The 16480-nt window shown below is 43.5% G+C and overlaps 1 protein-coding gene and 1 non-coding gene across 3 annotated transcripts in view; both read left to right on the forward strand.

The window, feature by feature from the left end:
- The window catches only part of LOC125954270 (protein TIS11), a 449377-nt gene that overhangs the window by 320408 nt on the left and 112489 nt on the right, over positions 1-16480 (forward strand). The window lies entirely within an intron of this gene.
- Trnaf-gaa (transfer RNA phenylalanine (anticodon GAA)) lies at positions 848-920 on the forward strand. Its single transcript has one exon. It is a non-coding gene; the product is annotated as a tRNA-Phe (tRNA).

A 16480-nucleotide genomic window follows, 5' to 3' on the forward strand; every position in this document is an offset into this window, starting at 1 on the left:
TCAACTACCGTAGAGGGGTGTTACGGTATTACAAATTTCCCATCGGCGGGTACCATCACGGGTTGCAGACACGATCCCTGCCACGACTCCGTTGCTCATAATCTCCGCGATCCTTCGCGCGTTGTTTCGGATTCTCGAGGGGCGCGCGTCATCGCGTGCAGGATTCCACGTTTGAAGGGGTGACTCCTTCCCTCTCTTTGGGTAATAAACCCCTGAATGAACCAAAGACCCGCATCAACGCAGACGCGGGATTGCAGCTACGGACTAGGGTCCTTCGTTTCGCTTCGTACACACACGCACAGGGGTCTCGTGGCTGTGACGCTACAGTGGATAAAGTGTAGCGAAAACGTTCACACGTGACCACGGCACGCGTTGTGCTCAATTGATCGCTCGAGTGGCCATCCTCACCCGTCATGGTGGTCTGTGTCCCGGGAACAACCCAATATTGCGATCCAGTTATACGGGATCATGCGCGCCGACTCCCTTTCCGGTGTGAGTGAATCCTTGAAACGTTCCCAAAACAGTTCATGTCTCGATGTCGCCCTCAGCTCATAAAGGGGTCCTTTCGAACAACTAGAACCGTTAACGACCACCAGCACAGTCCGGAGGTCCTTGCAATGGGTTGGTTGTGTTTTGGTTGCGGTAACGGTAACGGTTATTCTCGACCGAGCATTCCCGATTATGCTGGTAGCAGAAGGTTGGCTGAAGCAACGTGGGAGCGTTATCGCGCGGGAGAGAGTATGTTGTGAGTCGGCGCAGCGATTGCAACAATGTTGGAGCACCTTGTGAGTGAGCATGCGCCTCCATGTCTCCATCGCGATCCATTTCCATGCTCCCCAAGGAACACGCCGAAATAGCTCAGTTGGGAGAGCGTTAGACTGAAGATCTAAAGGTCCCCGGTTCAATCCCGGGTTTCGGCAGCGACTTAAGATCTGCGGAGAAATCCGCTACTTTTTTGAATTGTAATGCTTAACACGTATGATGGATTATGTTGCTTTAATAATAATGTCTAGGTGTATATTAACGAATAGCATTTGATGATTTTTATTGTTCTCGTACCAAGTTATAGAAATGTGTTCACTTATATCTTTTATCAAATTATAATTCATTTCTTTTTAATTTTTTTTTTTGAAATATTGAAATTGAAAAATAATATTATATTCTAATCACTTGCCAGTTTTCTAAATAAATAATGAGCCTTTCAAGAATATTGGTTATTGGTTTACGTGGATCAGTACGTACGTGGACACATGACGTAACTCATACCGTTTAAGCAATATTTCCCAAACGATCGCTTTCAATGATAGTGGCTGTATAATTGTGAACAATTTTTCTGTTCATCATTTACCCGGTAGCCCAGTCGAGGATGTTTAGTTTTCAAATTTACTCTTACACTTTTTGTTAAACAATTCTTCATTGCCCATATTCCAAGTATTTTTTATGGTATTTGCAAAAACGTTAGGGATATTTTCGTAAAACATAAACTGCAGATAAATGCAACGATCTTCTGAAAGAAACTGTGTCAATGTTGGTTTAATTATAAAAATATATAATTTTGCAATGTTTTGCCAACTCATCGCATCAAAATCCTTTCTGTTACATCGAACAGTAGAGTAAGAATTTGATTCGAACTTGACGAATGAGTTATCGTGCCGCGATCTCAACGTCGCGCGAGTATTGAAAGTAGCTCTTACTGGAAACACTTTAAAAGCTAGGTTATTCATGCAATAGCGACTTTTTGTGAATCTAAGGCTAAAGCAATAATCTTATTTTTATCTTAGCTTCATTTTTTCTACAAGACATCAAGGCAAATACAGAAATAGAAAAATTATTTTAATATTATCAGAGTTTTTGACTTTTTCAACTTATCTGATCTTCAATGATCTTAGACCAACAGTACATTATGAGTATTTCACTGGGCATATGATCATTGTATTGCAGTTTCTTCTGTTGGCCAGCTAACACCATACCTCGATGTAGAAAAGTTCTCCACAGTGAAGCCATCAAATCAGTGCCTCTGTTCTGTTTTCCTGCTTTAGAAAATGCGTGAAAGCGCGTACCTCATTACCGTACCGCTGACATGCTATTTTGGCTATTGAAGAGCATAAAAGCCAACATTAATGTCCGACGGTTCGTTAATGTGGATTGATGACATTTCACCCAAAAATGAGAATGCATTCGTTCCGCGCCATGGAAGAGACCGGGTTGGACGCGCGCGCCACCGGGTTGCCACCGAGAACAGTGAACACAATCTGGTTCATAAATTTTTGTTCTAAATTCCCCTCTTCCCCGGGGGCGGTCTCGTCTTGTGCGTTTTGTAATTACCCATCCGGGTACTGGAGCGGTCCACGAGCCACTGGCGTAGGCGGATACAGTCCACCAGCCTGGCCACCAACCAGGCCGCCGCCACCCAACAACTCGTCGACAACATCAACAACAGCCTCCTCATTCACCATAAATCATGCATTTTACATTACTTTCACTACATGTGTGTGTGTGTTTGTGTGTGCGATATGGTGTTGTGGTGAGGTCCAAACAATTCCAGCTGATTGTCTGCCATCGGTGGACGGCACACCGGAATCGGACTAGCCGGAAGTAGGTCATACATTTGGAGTCGAAGCCAGCAGCAGCAGCAACATAAAAAACGCTTTGCTGCATACCGCCGCTGTCCGGAACACAGGTGTATGTTGGTTCCGGGGGAGGGCGGAGAGGTGAGGCGTCATATGTGTATCACACGCCCGGACGGCGGTGGTCGGAACAAACAAGCAACAATGCTGGAGCCCCCCAGAAACCACCAAACACCGTTATAAACCCACCATTGGCCAATGGCGCTGCGTACCATTGTTTGAGAGACTTTTCCGCATCGTGTGTGTGTGTGTGTGTGTGTGTGTGTGTTGGCAGCAACAATGGCACATTTTCATACGGAAAAAGCAATAGGAACCGGCGGCGTCAATCGTGGCGCCACCACAACCGGTAAGGCGGAAGATTGAAATGCGCCACCCGACGGATCGATTGGTTTGATGCTTAGCGGCTGTGTCAACACCTCTTGGGGCTCGCTGCCTGAATTGCTTTTCATTTTCTTGCCCAACCGAACACTCAATGAGGAGGGCCTTTCGTTAGACACGCGACACTCCAGCTCCCGGATCTGTCGACTGTTTGACGTATCAACGGTCGTACCGGGGGCTTCGTCTGCTTCGATGACGTGCCAAGGAGCTCGTCTGGGAGTGGGGTTTGCTGATGGAAGGTTGGACCGGGATGTCACTTTGCAACAATCTGCAAGTCACTCGCTTGAGATGAGACGGTTGAAGAAAAAAAAACGAGCGCGAAGCCGACGATAAGACGCTGCAGTGATGCGATTCGTTGACTTATCAACGGATGCGAAGCAAAACAGAGGAGTGACTCTTGGTTGGATTTTCACGCACAAAAAAAGTCTGTTCAAAGTATGGTTCAAAGATTAATAATAAAGTAACGTAAGGCATTGGAGCACGTTTTGGCTTAAATTGCAAGTGGAATAAATTTCGGGCAGGTTAATCTCTTAATTTAGTTGAATAACTATTTTCTGCCAATGCTATCCTCGCCAATAGATTTTGATTAGATTGATTGCATTTACAAAAAACCGCTTTTTACAAACAATATTTACATTTTACTTTAGTTAGAAACGGTTTTTGTTTTCGATTTAAGAGGTGACAAGGATCATTTGGAAGATAAGCATTAAATTTGGTGGAAATAGTACCATATCTAACTCTTCATAGCGTTTCTTAGATACAAACATGTGTATTCTTCAAAAAGTTTATTTTATGTCTTTATATTGAAAATTGCGAAACATAACAAGTCACATTTGATATTGCTAAGCATTAATAACGCTTCGCCTATCGTGCATATGTAGCATAAGTTATGGGTATAAAAATAAACTGGTTTTATTAACAAAATATCCTTATAAAGAACTTATTATAAATGAATATTACCTGTTTTGTCTTAATGTTGTGGTAAAGTAAAGAGAAACAAACTCAAAAACGTCCTCTAGAATTGGCAGGAAAAGTATATAAAAATACTGTTGTAAAATATAATACATAAAAATAGAAGTCTGGGAAATAGAAAAAGGAAGAAGAAAAATATATAAAAAATATGTAGAAGAAAACATACCAAGAAGGCGCAGTGGCTCTAGAAATTTTCGAATAACCTACTGAAGAACATCACAAACTTATATTCAAGATATAAAGTCAAATAAAACCGACGAGTAGAAGGTAGTTCTTGTGTTTATGTGTCATTTTCATTGCTCATCCACGTGTAAACTATTAGTATCGCTTGATTTGGAGTTTGAGATGCTATTTAAAATCCTTCAAAAAGTACGGTTTTGATGGAATAAACTTAATTCGTTTCGAGTCATTCCAATTGTCGGTTTGAAATTATTGTTACAAAAAAGGAATCTGGAAGTAATACATGCTGTTGGCATAGCCCTGCTAATGCAGCAAAAGATGTTAATTGATGCGAAGCAAGCGGCCATCAAAGACCTTCCCAGTTAAACATTTCAACATCACCCGAGTTTTACAAACTTTAAACTACTATTAAAGTTAGACATTTCAATCTGTTACCTAATAATGCTGTTCATAATTTTGGATCACATTTTCTGTAAAATCTGTCAATCAGCAGAAAATTTCATAAAATCGAATTCAATAATAGATAATTCAATCGAATAATCGAAATTAAAGAACCGCTTGACAGTACCTCCATAAAGGTCCAGCCCGGTCTCGAGCCATCCAGGAGGTCATCGGAGCTGACCGCTAGCCGCTTGCCTCACCTCGCCCCTGCTCCCACCGTCTCTGATGTTTGTTGATGTGTCAATCTTTGGCGGCGGCGAGCTTTATCTTTCCTGAGAGTTGCTTATGCAAATACACGCTTTTTGCTTGGCAATCCTTCCACCAGATCTCAAACTCCAAACCGAAGGGCCGGTGGAATTTAGCGGCCGGTTTTTTTTTTCATTTGCCACTTCCTGTTGGCGGCCAGGACGGTCTGGTGCTGGTGGAACCCCCCCCGGGGGCCCCTTTGCGAATGGGTTGAAGCACTGTTTGACGTTTGCAAACGAAGGAAGGTGAAAGGATTTGCGGCCTTTTTGGTCCGGTCCGGTTATGCAAGAAAGGTGTCAGAATCCAAGGAATAAAGGCTTCGCGCTTTTGTAAGAAAAGAGGGTTTTTACTGTCAGGTTTTGAACATGAGCCACGGATCGGCAACGACTTTAAGGCCGCGATTAGCATCCCCAATCCGATGTAACGTGTTCGAATTACGTTCTTCGTTTCTCGTTTGTCTTGTCTCCGTAGGGCGAGTGCCCTTCGGTCGACGTTGATCCAACGTTTAGAAAGGAACCGTTCGATTGGAATAGCAGCGCTCGATGGGCGCTTCCGCTTAGAAAGGACCATCCTCGACCAATCTTGAATCTGCCGGAACCGGCCGCTTAATGGAGCTAATCGTTCCAGGGCAATGGATCGACCGTTCGGCCGCCTCGGCGCTGCCAACCACCAACCGGCCTGTCGGAAGCGATTGCGCGAGCATAAACACGCATAAGCGCCGCACGACTGCTGCTGGTGGTGGTGGTGGTGTATGCAAAGCACGCCTCGCGACGAACACGTGTTTGCACCGATTCAGCCAAGTGTCCGGTCAGCGCCTGGTCAGCGCTCGCAGCAATATAAATCAAACGAGTTTAATTACGTTCCATTCGATGGTTTGGTTGGAGGCTTTGGTCTTTTGCGATGATCGAAGGAGCCGGGGAGAGACAGTCTTATGTGACATTAGGGTAGTCGCCTCCATAGCTCTCTAGCTCACAGAGGCGAGTGCCAATGGAACGCGCAACAGAGAGCTCTTATCCAATTAGATTTGCTACAAATTGTCGAGCGATCGAAGTGTGCAGCGACCGTTGTGTCGTTGCCGTTCAGAAGTGTTGGACATTCGCGTATGACGTGCATCGCGATCCTCGCAAGAGCCGCGAAACCGCGTTAAGACGCACCCAGCGCCCATTGCATGGCGCTGGCTTCACCGGTTCGGTGCTGAAGAGAGTGTAAGTGACATGTAATTACGCACGCGAATGTTGGCTAAGGAGAGGGGGGGGGGGGGGGTGGTTCGCGTAATGTATGTTTAGACGCAAGCCGTAAATAGCCATTTTGTACTTTTATTAGCCACGGGGATTGGACGATTGGCAGTGGGAGAAGAGAGAGAGAGAGAGAGGCAAAGCGATAGAGCGCGTGTCGCTCCGTTGGCTGGTGCGTGTTCCCGACCGCCGGACCGGAATATGAAACCTGATAACACATTTAAAGCATTTCGTAAAATTTAATTAAACAGGTGTTTAGGGGGGAGGGAACCGTTGTAACACGCGGGAGGCTGTCGCGTGTGAGAGGTGCTGGGAGTTTTGAACGTAAGCGGATGATAGAAGCGGAGAGAAATTGTTGAGGAATCGGTTGTTGAAATGAAATCTGTACTGAAACAAATATTCGGATCTTTTCTCTGGTTTTACTCTTCTAGCGGTGGTGTTTTAAGGTATGCTTTATACTAAAAACATATTAAAAGAATCATATAAAAAGTAAATGTAATTTTAGCATAAAAGCAGTTATTTTTAAATAAGCACAAGAAAATTATTTTTAATTGTTTCTGAACATCTATGAATTCTACATCGATTGTGAACTGCATCTTAAATTTAAATGCATTTTATTGAGTAATTTGGTATCCTAAAAAGTAGTTTCCAGAAATATTATGACAGCGCATACATTATGCATTTCAGCAGCTACTTAGCAGCAAACACTTCTTTTTAATAACCAATAAAGCACACTGTTTTAGGCGTACAGCTCAAAAGATCAAACAAGCGATATCACTTAACACAGTCTCGATACCAAAAAAGTGTTATTGCAGACAAAGGTTCTTGATCAAAATAAAATATGCATAAATATGCAATATGCAATATGCAAAAATGATTTGTGCAAAATAAAAATCATGTTTGAAAAAATATGACGTTTTTCATAGACTTCTAACAGAGTCTTTGCTTCAAATATTTAAAGTAATACACTCGAGAAACAGGGTTGTTGAGCCACTTCAGAAAAACACTTCAGAACATTAGAGTTCAGCGAACAATAGGGCGAAATGCATGGAAAGTTTGTTCTACAATGAAAAAAAGAAGAGAAGTGTTCCCTTTTGTTTACATTTTTTGAAGGAAAATTAAACAGCAGAGTCAGTTGCATTCACATCTGGATCGTTTATCACACTTTAAAGAACAGTTGCTTGCAAATTCTTAAAGCAACACTCTTTTGAAGGAAATCCAGTAGATTAATTAGCATAGGAATTAACCGTAACGTCTGTATCTTCGTGTTGTTAGAAAAATACATGATTTTAAAGAGAAAATATAAATGAACTTTAACTTTAGGTACAATACGTGCTTAATTTTGAACCAGTGTTGCGTTTGTTGAACCAGTTTTAATACAATTTTATAAGTACCCATCATAAGCAACATTAGCTTCTTATTACCCTCGTCATACAGCATGAAATGATTTACAACAAAGGATATCCTTTAAACATGATTTTTGGTGAACACATAAGATGGTTGCACTATGAATCCTTTCAATAACAAAAAGTCGTTGTCAACAATGAAAGCAGATAGAAACAGTATTTATACGAACGGATCTCGGTTCGAGAGAACAAACTATACAGAACATGCTATACGAAATAGAATCTTAATGCAATCCCCGAGCACTTCCCTTAGAACGAACCTGGCATTCGGAATCCGGTATGTGATGGAGCAATAAAATAAAAACAACCCCGCAACGAGACCAACCGACCCCAGGCGTAATCAATTTCACTGACCACTGGCCACTGGCCCCCGGTCACTCGATTTGCTGCGAGTGGTGCCGCCACGCGCGAACGCGCAAACCCCCGAAAACGGCAATAAAATGAAAATTTATAAAGAAAAAATGCCCGCCCCAAACCCGGGGCGGCCGTTCCGGGAGTCCGGGGTCGGTCGTTCGGTGCCCGGTGCCGGTGGGCCGGCACAACACATCACATCACAGGGGCACGTCCGCACCTCTGTCGACCGTACCGTGTTTCTCGTCATTTTACGATTCTGGTCAGCACCTTTTCCAAGGAATCTCCCGGTCCGGTTCTTCGGCCCCCCCCGGACCGGGAATCGCTTTGCGTATGCTGGTGCGTACCTCCGTCCGTCGATCCGTCGATCGAGCGGCCGGACGCACGCGATGACCGCGGATGATGATCGGGACCGGGAAAGACGACAACACCCGGGACCTCTTCTTGCCAGTCAGTCAGAATGCTTATAGGTTCATTAGACTATTCACCGGGCATCACCTCAGGCGCAGGCGGATGCGTCGTCGTCGTCGTCGCCGTCCAGCAGGTCCACCACGAGTTCCTCTTCGCACCATCGCCCAGAAATGACCATTGTGGACGCGCGCGAATGCGTTCTTAACCCCTCCCCCCCATCGCACCGTGCACCTTCCACGTCGAGGTAATGTTCACAACATGTTGTGCATCTGTAAAGCTCCTCTCTTTTGTCGAATGACGCGTGACAAGCGTTACATTCTACAGCCACCACCACCACGACGTCTGCTGTCGGCGACTCGTTAATGTGTAATTTAAATTGTTAATTGAATTCAGCCAACAAACGGTGGTGTCCAGGCTGGAGGGCTGGAAGTGAATGAGTATCTCGCCCGCGCACCGACTCACCGGTCGCCGATCATTTTCGATTCGAGGCGTTCGAGGCCTCTATGAGAATTGAGTCAGGGGCCAGAGACCTGTGGGAGCATCGCAACGGTGGACGATGAACAGGATGCGCACTAGCGACGCTGCCACAGCCGCAACCGAGCACTGTTATGACGTGTTTGGTTTATTTATTTAGCATTATCATCGGGCGTTGGAGTTGCCGGGCGTTGCGCCGATCGAATTGCTCAGCTGACCCGAGTTCAGGTTTCACGAGGGACGAGATTGGACGCTGAAGCTCCGGATCGTGGAGCGACGGATTCTGATCATCCGACGAGTAATCTGTTGACGATCGCGCTCAATTTGCACACCCTCGAGCAAACGATCGTGTGTGTGTGTGTGTGCCTGTGTGTATGGGTCTCATCTGCATAGTGATGCTGAATGTGTCCCCTACAAAAAAGGGGTACCAGGTGACATGGTTAGGGGTGTCGTTTGATGATGATGATGATGACAAAACTGGCTTGCCACTCACTCACTCCAATCCATTAGGCCACTTAGCACGTACGGCGATCATTGACACAAGCTGTTTTGCCCCCCCGGGGGAAGGGAGGAATTTATATTCCCTTTGTCCTGAGGTTCGGAGATCGTTCGGTAGGTGATAGTGTTCGAAAGTCCAAGTTGTTGCTGTCATCGATGGATTTTATCATTCTTTGATATGTTTTGTTCTATTGAAGAGTTCAACACATTCGAGTGTTGTGTTGTTTTCGATGCTCATCTTTGATAGAAAAGACTTACGGAAACTATACAGCAGATGGCTTCGTGTACATCTTTGACGTTTTAAAAAGAATTACAAAGTTTATTGCATTTCTTTCTTAGATGTTTATGAAATGTTGTCTTATCTAATATGAAAACAATATGATTACAAAATGCCATATCGAGCGCCAATTCTAAAATGTACTCATACATAATTTATAACGAATAAAAGGGATATAATAATAAATTGGTACAACATAAAATTGTGAATAGTGTGAAGAGAGAATAAAGATAAATAATTTTAAATCATATAAAATCAAATTGAAAGCATCAAAGAGAACACAAATAAAGCATGCCTATACAAAGGAATAGAAGTCCGTCAATAGACAAGTCGTTTGAATAGGATAGTAGACTGACAATAGACAATTGAATAGCGAGAGCAGACAAATAACTCTACGTAGGAGATCCCTGAATCGTTGTACCTTCGCTTAAGGGGCGCCTTCGGTATTTTATTTTAATTCTTCGCATTTACTTTTTACAATTTTTACTGAGTGCTTATCCTTTCAAGAGTATTGTGTTAAATTTTGGGATCAATCGAAGCAAAACTGACAAAGATATTGATTTTTGAAAATCCGCCTTTCATACAAGGCTCAATGCACCTCGCGACTTTGAATAGCGTTTCCCAAAACGTACATTTTCAAAATCGGTGAACATCGTAGCATAAAAACTTCCTGACCGATCGATTTGAAATTTCGAACACATAATCTATACGCTATTTGCCAGGTAGCCCTGTCGGTTTTTTATAAAAACTGTTCATACCTTTTTTTAAATATTTTTTTAATTATTTAAAGTTTAGTTTTTAGAGGCAATATCGAAAAAAGCATCACTTTTTCAACTTCAAAAGTCTGCCAAAAATCTAAAAATGCGAAATTTAACAAAAACTCGACGGGGCTACCTGAATAAACTTATAAGCTAACAAAAGAATATTCAACTGTATATTTTAGATGACCCGGCACGTTGCTACGATGGTCAACGCAAAAACTATATTTTTTAATAACTAGCCGTTTTAGATTGGATGCCATGAACGTAATTTTGATCAAATCTTCTCCAAAATAGAACCAAATATTCTTGAAAAGTTGTAGTTTAATATGACATTATTTTTAAAAAATAACGTTGACTGGTTTCTTCACTAAAAATCGTCAAAAATAAGCGTTTTTTTTATCCGAAATAACCAAAGCCCTCCCTAAACATAAATTGACCATTTTGCGCATTTTTACGCCTTTTCTCCCTTACTTATTTCACAAACAGTCTCTCCTGATCCTCACGACGCCCGAAAGAAAGCATAGTAGTTCCAGCAAAATCAAAGCACCGATCATCATCATCATCATCATCATCGCAACCAAACTACCCTGACATCAATCTTCATCAATATCTCAGCCACGATGTCACAAGCGCAGGATACAGGAGAGAGGGAAAAAAACGAACGAAGGAACACGACGAAAAAAGGTCCCGAGATTGATCGAGGAAAAGGTTAACCAGAGCGAAACCCAATACCAACGGATCCCGCCATGACCCATGGTCGTGGTCATGGTCCGGTTAGTCTTAGGATCTCGAGGTCTTCTCACCTTGCGCACCACAGCCAGGAAGGCCAAGCGCAAGTATCCTTTTCACAGGATTTTTTTTTTTCAAATTTTGACGAACTCGGACAAGGTCTCGATCACATTTCTTGGTGTTCTCCTCTTGTCCCCTTCGGGGATTGCTTCTTCTCGAAGGGCGGGGCGAGGAGGGAACGCCGTAATTAAAGCCGACGAGGACTGCTAGACTTTTAAATTTGTCAGATTCCTCTTCAATTCCTAATTCATCAGTATGCAGGAATCCAGAGTCCGACACACACACACACGCACACGTTAGCTCACGCTGGTTTAGGAGGTTCGATCGCTAACGATCGGCTCCCTAATTTGTGACTATCTTCAGCAACCGATTTTAAATCGAAAATCGTACACCAACGGTCCGAATCCGATCGGTCTTGGTCGATCCGTCTGGTTGGGACTCTGGTTGGCCGTGAAGAAGCACTTGCGTCGCTTCTCTTCTGCTCCTTCTTTACTTCCTTTCCAATGCACGTCACTTCTCTCCTCTATAGGAATCCCTCAGGTTGAGGAGCTCACGAGCTAATCAAAAGGAAGCTTGAACGACGGACACACGAAACTGTGTTAGGGCTGCCAAGGGCACACGGCATAAGGACAGCGACGATGAAGATGACGACGGTCCTGGTCATGTGGGTCGTCACCGTTGAACCGATTTATTAGCTTCGCCCGTGCCCGTCCGTAGAAGTGAGAAAATGGAGCCCGGAAAACGATTCCCTTTTTGTGCTTCGCGTCTGCTGTGGTTTGAATTTCATCTTCCCCCGTCCCCTTTACGGCCGTGGTCCGGACGCTTCGTCCATTTGTTCCCTTGCCCTTTGGTTCCCTTTTTTCGCAGCCTATCTCTTTCTCTCGCACACGTGTACACATTATGCAGCAACGATCGCCGTAATCTCGATTGCGTTACGCTGTTTTTTATATAAATCAACCTTCGTTCCTTGGCATTTTTCCATTCTTTTTTTTCAATTTCTATCTCTCTTTTGCTTCTCTGTTCTCTTTGCTCCGTGAGGCCTTTGCCGTTGTCGACCCATTTTCCAGTGATTCCACCTTCTCCTATACGTACGCAGGTTTCATGTTTTCCCGTTTTGATCCTTACCTGCTTTTCGGCCCTTCCTTCGGAATCGAGCGAACACCTGCACAGGATGAGGAGTTTGGTGTAATGGAATGGGAAAAAAGGATCCCCCTTCATCAAGGGAACAAATCGACCTTTCGACCCCTGTGTGTGTGTGCGTCTCTCTAGCGTGAGCCGGGTTTTATGCGAGTTGTGCTACGCGACGAGGCAGGGCTCATATGCGTAGAGGATCGATGAGGGCTGACAATGAAATGCAATCAAAGAAAAAGGAAAGAAATCACTTTTCATCCCCTGCACCAAAAGTGGAATGGTGCGCTGTGCAGTGCAGTGCACTGTGGTTCCAAAAACCCTTGACGGAAGTAAGGTGGAATTGGGAAAAATAAATAAGATGATCATGAGATGGAGTAGCTGCACCTCAAGCAATTGCTTGACGAAGGGGAAGGTTTTTCCGCGAAATCATTTTTACGCTGCTGGAGAGCTGGAGCAATTTTGAACAAATCGGTTTCTCTATCGTTTGCAGGGATCTCATCATTCTTCGGGAAGGTGATGAAACAGTTCTTTATAAGTGCAGCGAGTTGAAATAGTCATGCTGCAAACATCACTAATTATTATTTTACAATACAAAACGTTAGTTATATATTAGATGATTTGTTTTTGTTCATCTCGAAGATACATGAAATGGATTGTTCGAAGACTGCGGAAGGATACTCCGAACATTGTTTGTAATGCAAATCTCAGTCTTTGCCTGTATCAGCGTTTTAATAGCAATTGAAAAAATGTATTCCTAAGAATTTTCAAATTGAATGTTTCAAGGTAGATTCTCGGAGGTATACGCTTCCAAGGAAAAGGGTAACATGTGAGCCAATTGTGAAGCTAAACCCATTAGAATCAATATCGAAATTCATGCTGGAATTGTTGAGATATTGCAGATATTGAGAGAACTGACGTTTGCATAAAAAAAGAGACAAACTTTAAATGATTATAAGAAAACAACTAAGACAGATAATGGAGGTCTGTAAACTGCATTTGGAAAGTAATTTTATCAGTTTACTCGCAAAAAAACCTCTACCTTTTAAACCTCTATCAGCTGAACTCTACAAGTGATGGCGAAAATAGTGAAGCTATTCCGTTCGGACATTTGCGCGTTTTAAAAACGGTAGTCCACTACCGAATTGGTGGAAAAAGCACAGAAATATCTGGTAAACAAGTGCGCAAACGTGTTTTCGACCTTCATATCGAAAAATATATAACTACCGCAAGGAAGCTTGGAATGGCGCAATCAGAATTTTGTGCGAAAGGTGATAAAATTACTTTCCAAATGCAGTTTACAGATCTTAATTATCTGTCTTATTTTATTACTTATCACCATTCAAATTTTGTCTCTTTTTTTAATGCAAACGTTACAGTATTGTAATTGCTATTGAATACATTATGCTAGAAAACTACAGACGATTTGATGACATTGGTAATTATTCAAATACTACTTCTAATTAATCTAATCTGGCAGTGGCTATATTGAAACTAAATTAGCCCTTTATAGTTTCAGCGAATTGCAAAGTCTGACTAGTCTGTAAGAATACCAAATGATTCTGTACAAAATTCGAGTATCTTATTCTCTGATTATTGGATTCTTGTCTGCACATTATTACAAAAACTCTCTTTCAAGATTAAAAGGGATTTCAGAATGTACAATAATATACTTCCACATACGAAGTAGGCATTGAGCATCGAAATAGGTATGGAAATCAATTTTGTCATTCTTTTTGCATATCTCTGCTTCAGATAACTCGCACATCTCATTTTCAAAGGCTTCTAGCCATCTTTTTGATCTTTTTTTTGAAAATTGATTTAGATTATAAAAATTTAGATATTGTTTCATATGCAACATGAAAGATATGCCCCCATTGGCACACTTAGAAACCAATGATGAGTCAAAACCTCGCTAGCTGTTACGCATAAATCTCATTTCAAAGACATTCTTACGCCTGCGCCAAACCTGAACTGCTCGATCACGATCATCGGCACTAGTAATAGTAGTAGTAGGTGCCGATGAGTCATACAACACACCCTGGAGCATAGACCCCCACTAGGAAAAGGCCGAATGGCTTCACATTACCATCTTCGACCGTAGGTGTTATGTGAAACAAAGTCCACGACAGTAAGCCACGGGAGGCATCGAGGAGTAGAGTGACTAGAGTATGTACGCGTGTGTGTGTGTGCCCGTGCCAATGGCAAATAGCTGCAACAATGCACATGCGCCCTTCCCCAGGAAAGTGGGCTTCCCGTTTGTCTATGGCGAAGAGGCGCTTAATCCCGAGCGAGTCCAGAAATGATATGCACGAGTATTCGACGCAACAACGGGTGCAATGGACTCGTTGCGGCTACCGGTCATCCCAGGTCCCGCGCGCATCATTATGCAGGATCCTCGGTTCGAAGCCTTCCAGCAGACGGACAGACCGACAGACAGACACGCAATGCCCCCACCTTCTATCCTTCCAGCGTCTAGGCCACTGGCCTTCTTCACACTTTCTGCGCCCTGCATGCGGAGCTTCTTTTTCTTGGCTTTGGCTTCGAGGGCGACACTCGCGCGGCTAAGACACGGCAAACACAATAGCCAAACAAGACAACAAACTATGATGACAACGGTGGTCCTTTGGTTTGATCGGACTGCTGCTGGCCGGCCGGGCGTGATCGCTGCTGCTGCACGCTGCTGGTTTGCGCAGCGAAGTGAAGTGCACACACACACATATTGCACATCTACCGTAGATGATTGTTATGTTTATCCAACCTGGGAAAAAATGAGGGGCACACCTACACACACCAGGCCCTCCACCACCCCCCGGGGGGGCCACCAACGGCCAGAACTGTCAACCGTGATGGTCTCCAGAGGAGCGCGTCCAAACGCGACACACACACACACAGACACGATTGTTTTTAGACCCACGCCGCGAATGTGCACGCACATTTGCGATGCACATTTACTCGGTTGCATCCATAATTGCATCTCGAATGCAGCGAGCCATACTCACGCACACACACACACACACTCGTCTGCACGCACGTACACCCAGCACAGTTCATTCTCCGTTTACCGTTTTTATTAGCACCACCATCATCTCCTCCAAGTCGTCTGCTCCTCCACCATGCTCCTCGGTCATGCATTTATTTGTTTATTTGCTTGGTTCGTGTTTCGATGCCAGGGCGGCGGTCCATGCAGCGAGGGGTTGCCGATGCGGAGCCAATTTCGCACATCTCTCCCGCGGTTTGTACGCGGGGCCGAAGTTCAATGGCATCACGCCAGAGTTCGCGGGCACACACGCACGCCCGGGGGCCGTTGCTTCGCAAAAACAAAACACGGAAACGGATCGATCGAAAGATCGAATCGACCTATCCGTAACGGATCCTCCTAGAATCAATATTTGGATTAAATCGGGTTCTGTTTTTCTTGCCCGGAGTGAACCCCGGCATACCGATCAGCTGCTTCTTTTGATGCAAGACCGACCGAGGTATGATGGGTATGGGGGGATCGTCATCAGCAGCGTTCTAGCTCCACAGTGCAACTGATTGAATCACCGATTGTTGATGGTCTCTAGTTTCAGGAAGGAACCAGTCGCTACGATACCCACCGTGCGTGAGGTATCAATTTGCATTTCGGGCCCAAAATGACTAATATTTCGCCACAACATGAAATGAGCAACGCGTGTTGCTATTTTTTGTGAAATGCAAAAGGATCGAATTGTTGCTTCGAATTGTAATCTGTTGAAAATTAGTGGCAAGGAGCTTTTAGAGTGAGAATAAAGTGCATGGTAGTATAATCTGTATGTAAAGCAGAAAATTGTGTATGTAATGTGTAAGTAAGACACAAACAAGTTTATTATCCTAGTAAGAAATATGGAACTATGACTGCAACAGTTGCATTCATAAATAAGAAATTATTGGTTTCATATAGCAAAGTGGTTTACAAAACAGTTAACCAATACTGTAACATAATGTGCTTTTCAGGTATGGTCTGCATGGGCCCTGTGATGATGCTCTCATTGCTTTAAAGAATCTTGTTGTTAGCAGAATTCAAAGTTCTGTTGCAGTTTCAGAAGCAAGTACCATACGTTTGATAATGACAGAACAATCCATTTTTCTGATGGTCAGTCGAGGTTAGTACAAAGTCCATTTTTTGTGAATTATAATATTTTAGTTTAGCAAACTAGTCAATATTTATGCATTGATTTTCATAAACAAATAATTTCAGTTATATTGAGAAACAAAAATCGATTGGACTGGGGTGCTCCAGTATGATTGCCTAACTATGATAAATTGTCACAATGGAGGAGAATCG

The sequence above is a fragment of the Anopheles darlingi genome, chromosome 3 (assembly GCF_943734745.1).
Source record: "Anopheles darlingi chromosome 3, idAnoDarlMG_H_01, whole genome shotgun sequence".
Taxonomy (NCBI): Eukaryota; Metazoa; Arthropoda; class Insecta; order Diptera; family Culicidae; genus Anopheles; species Anopheles darlingi.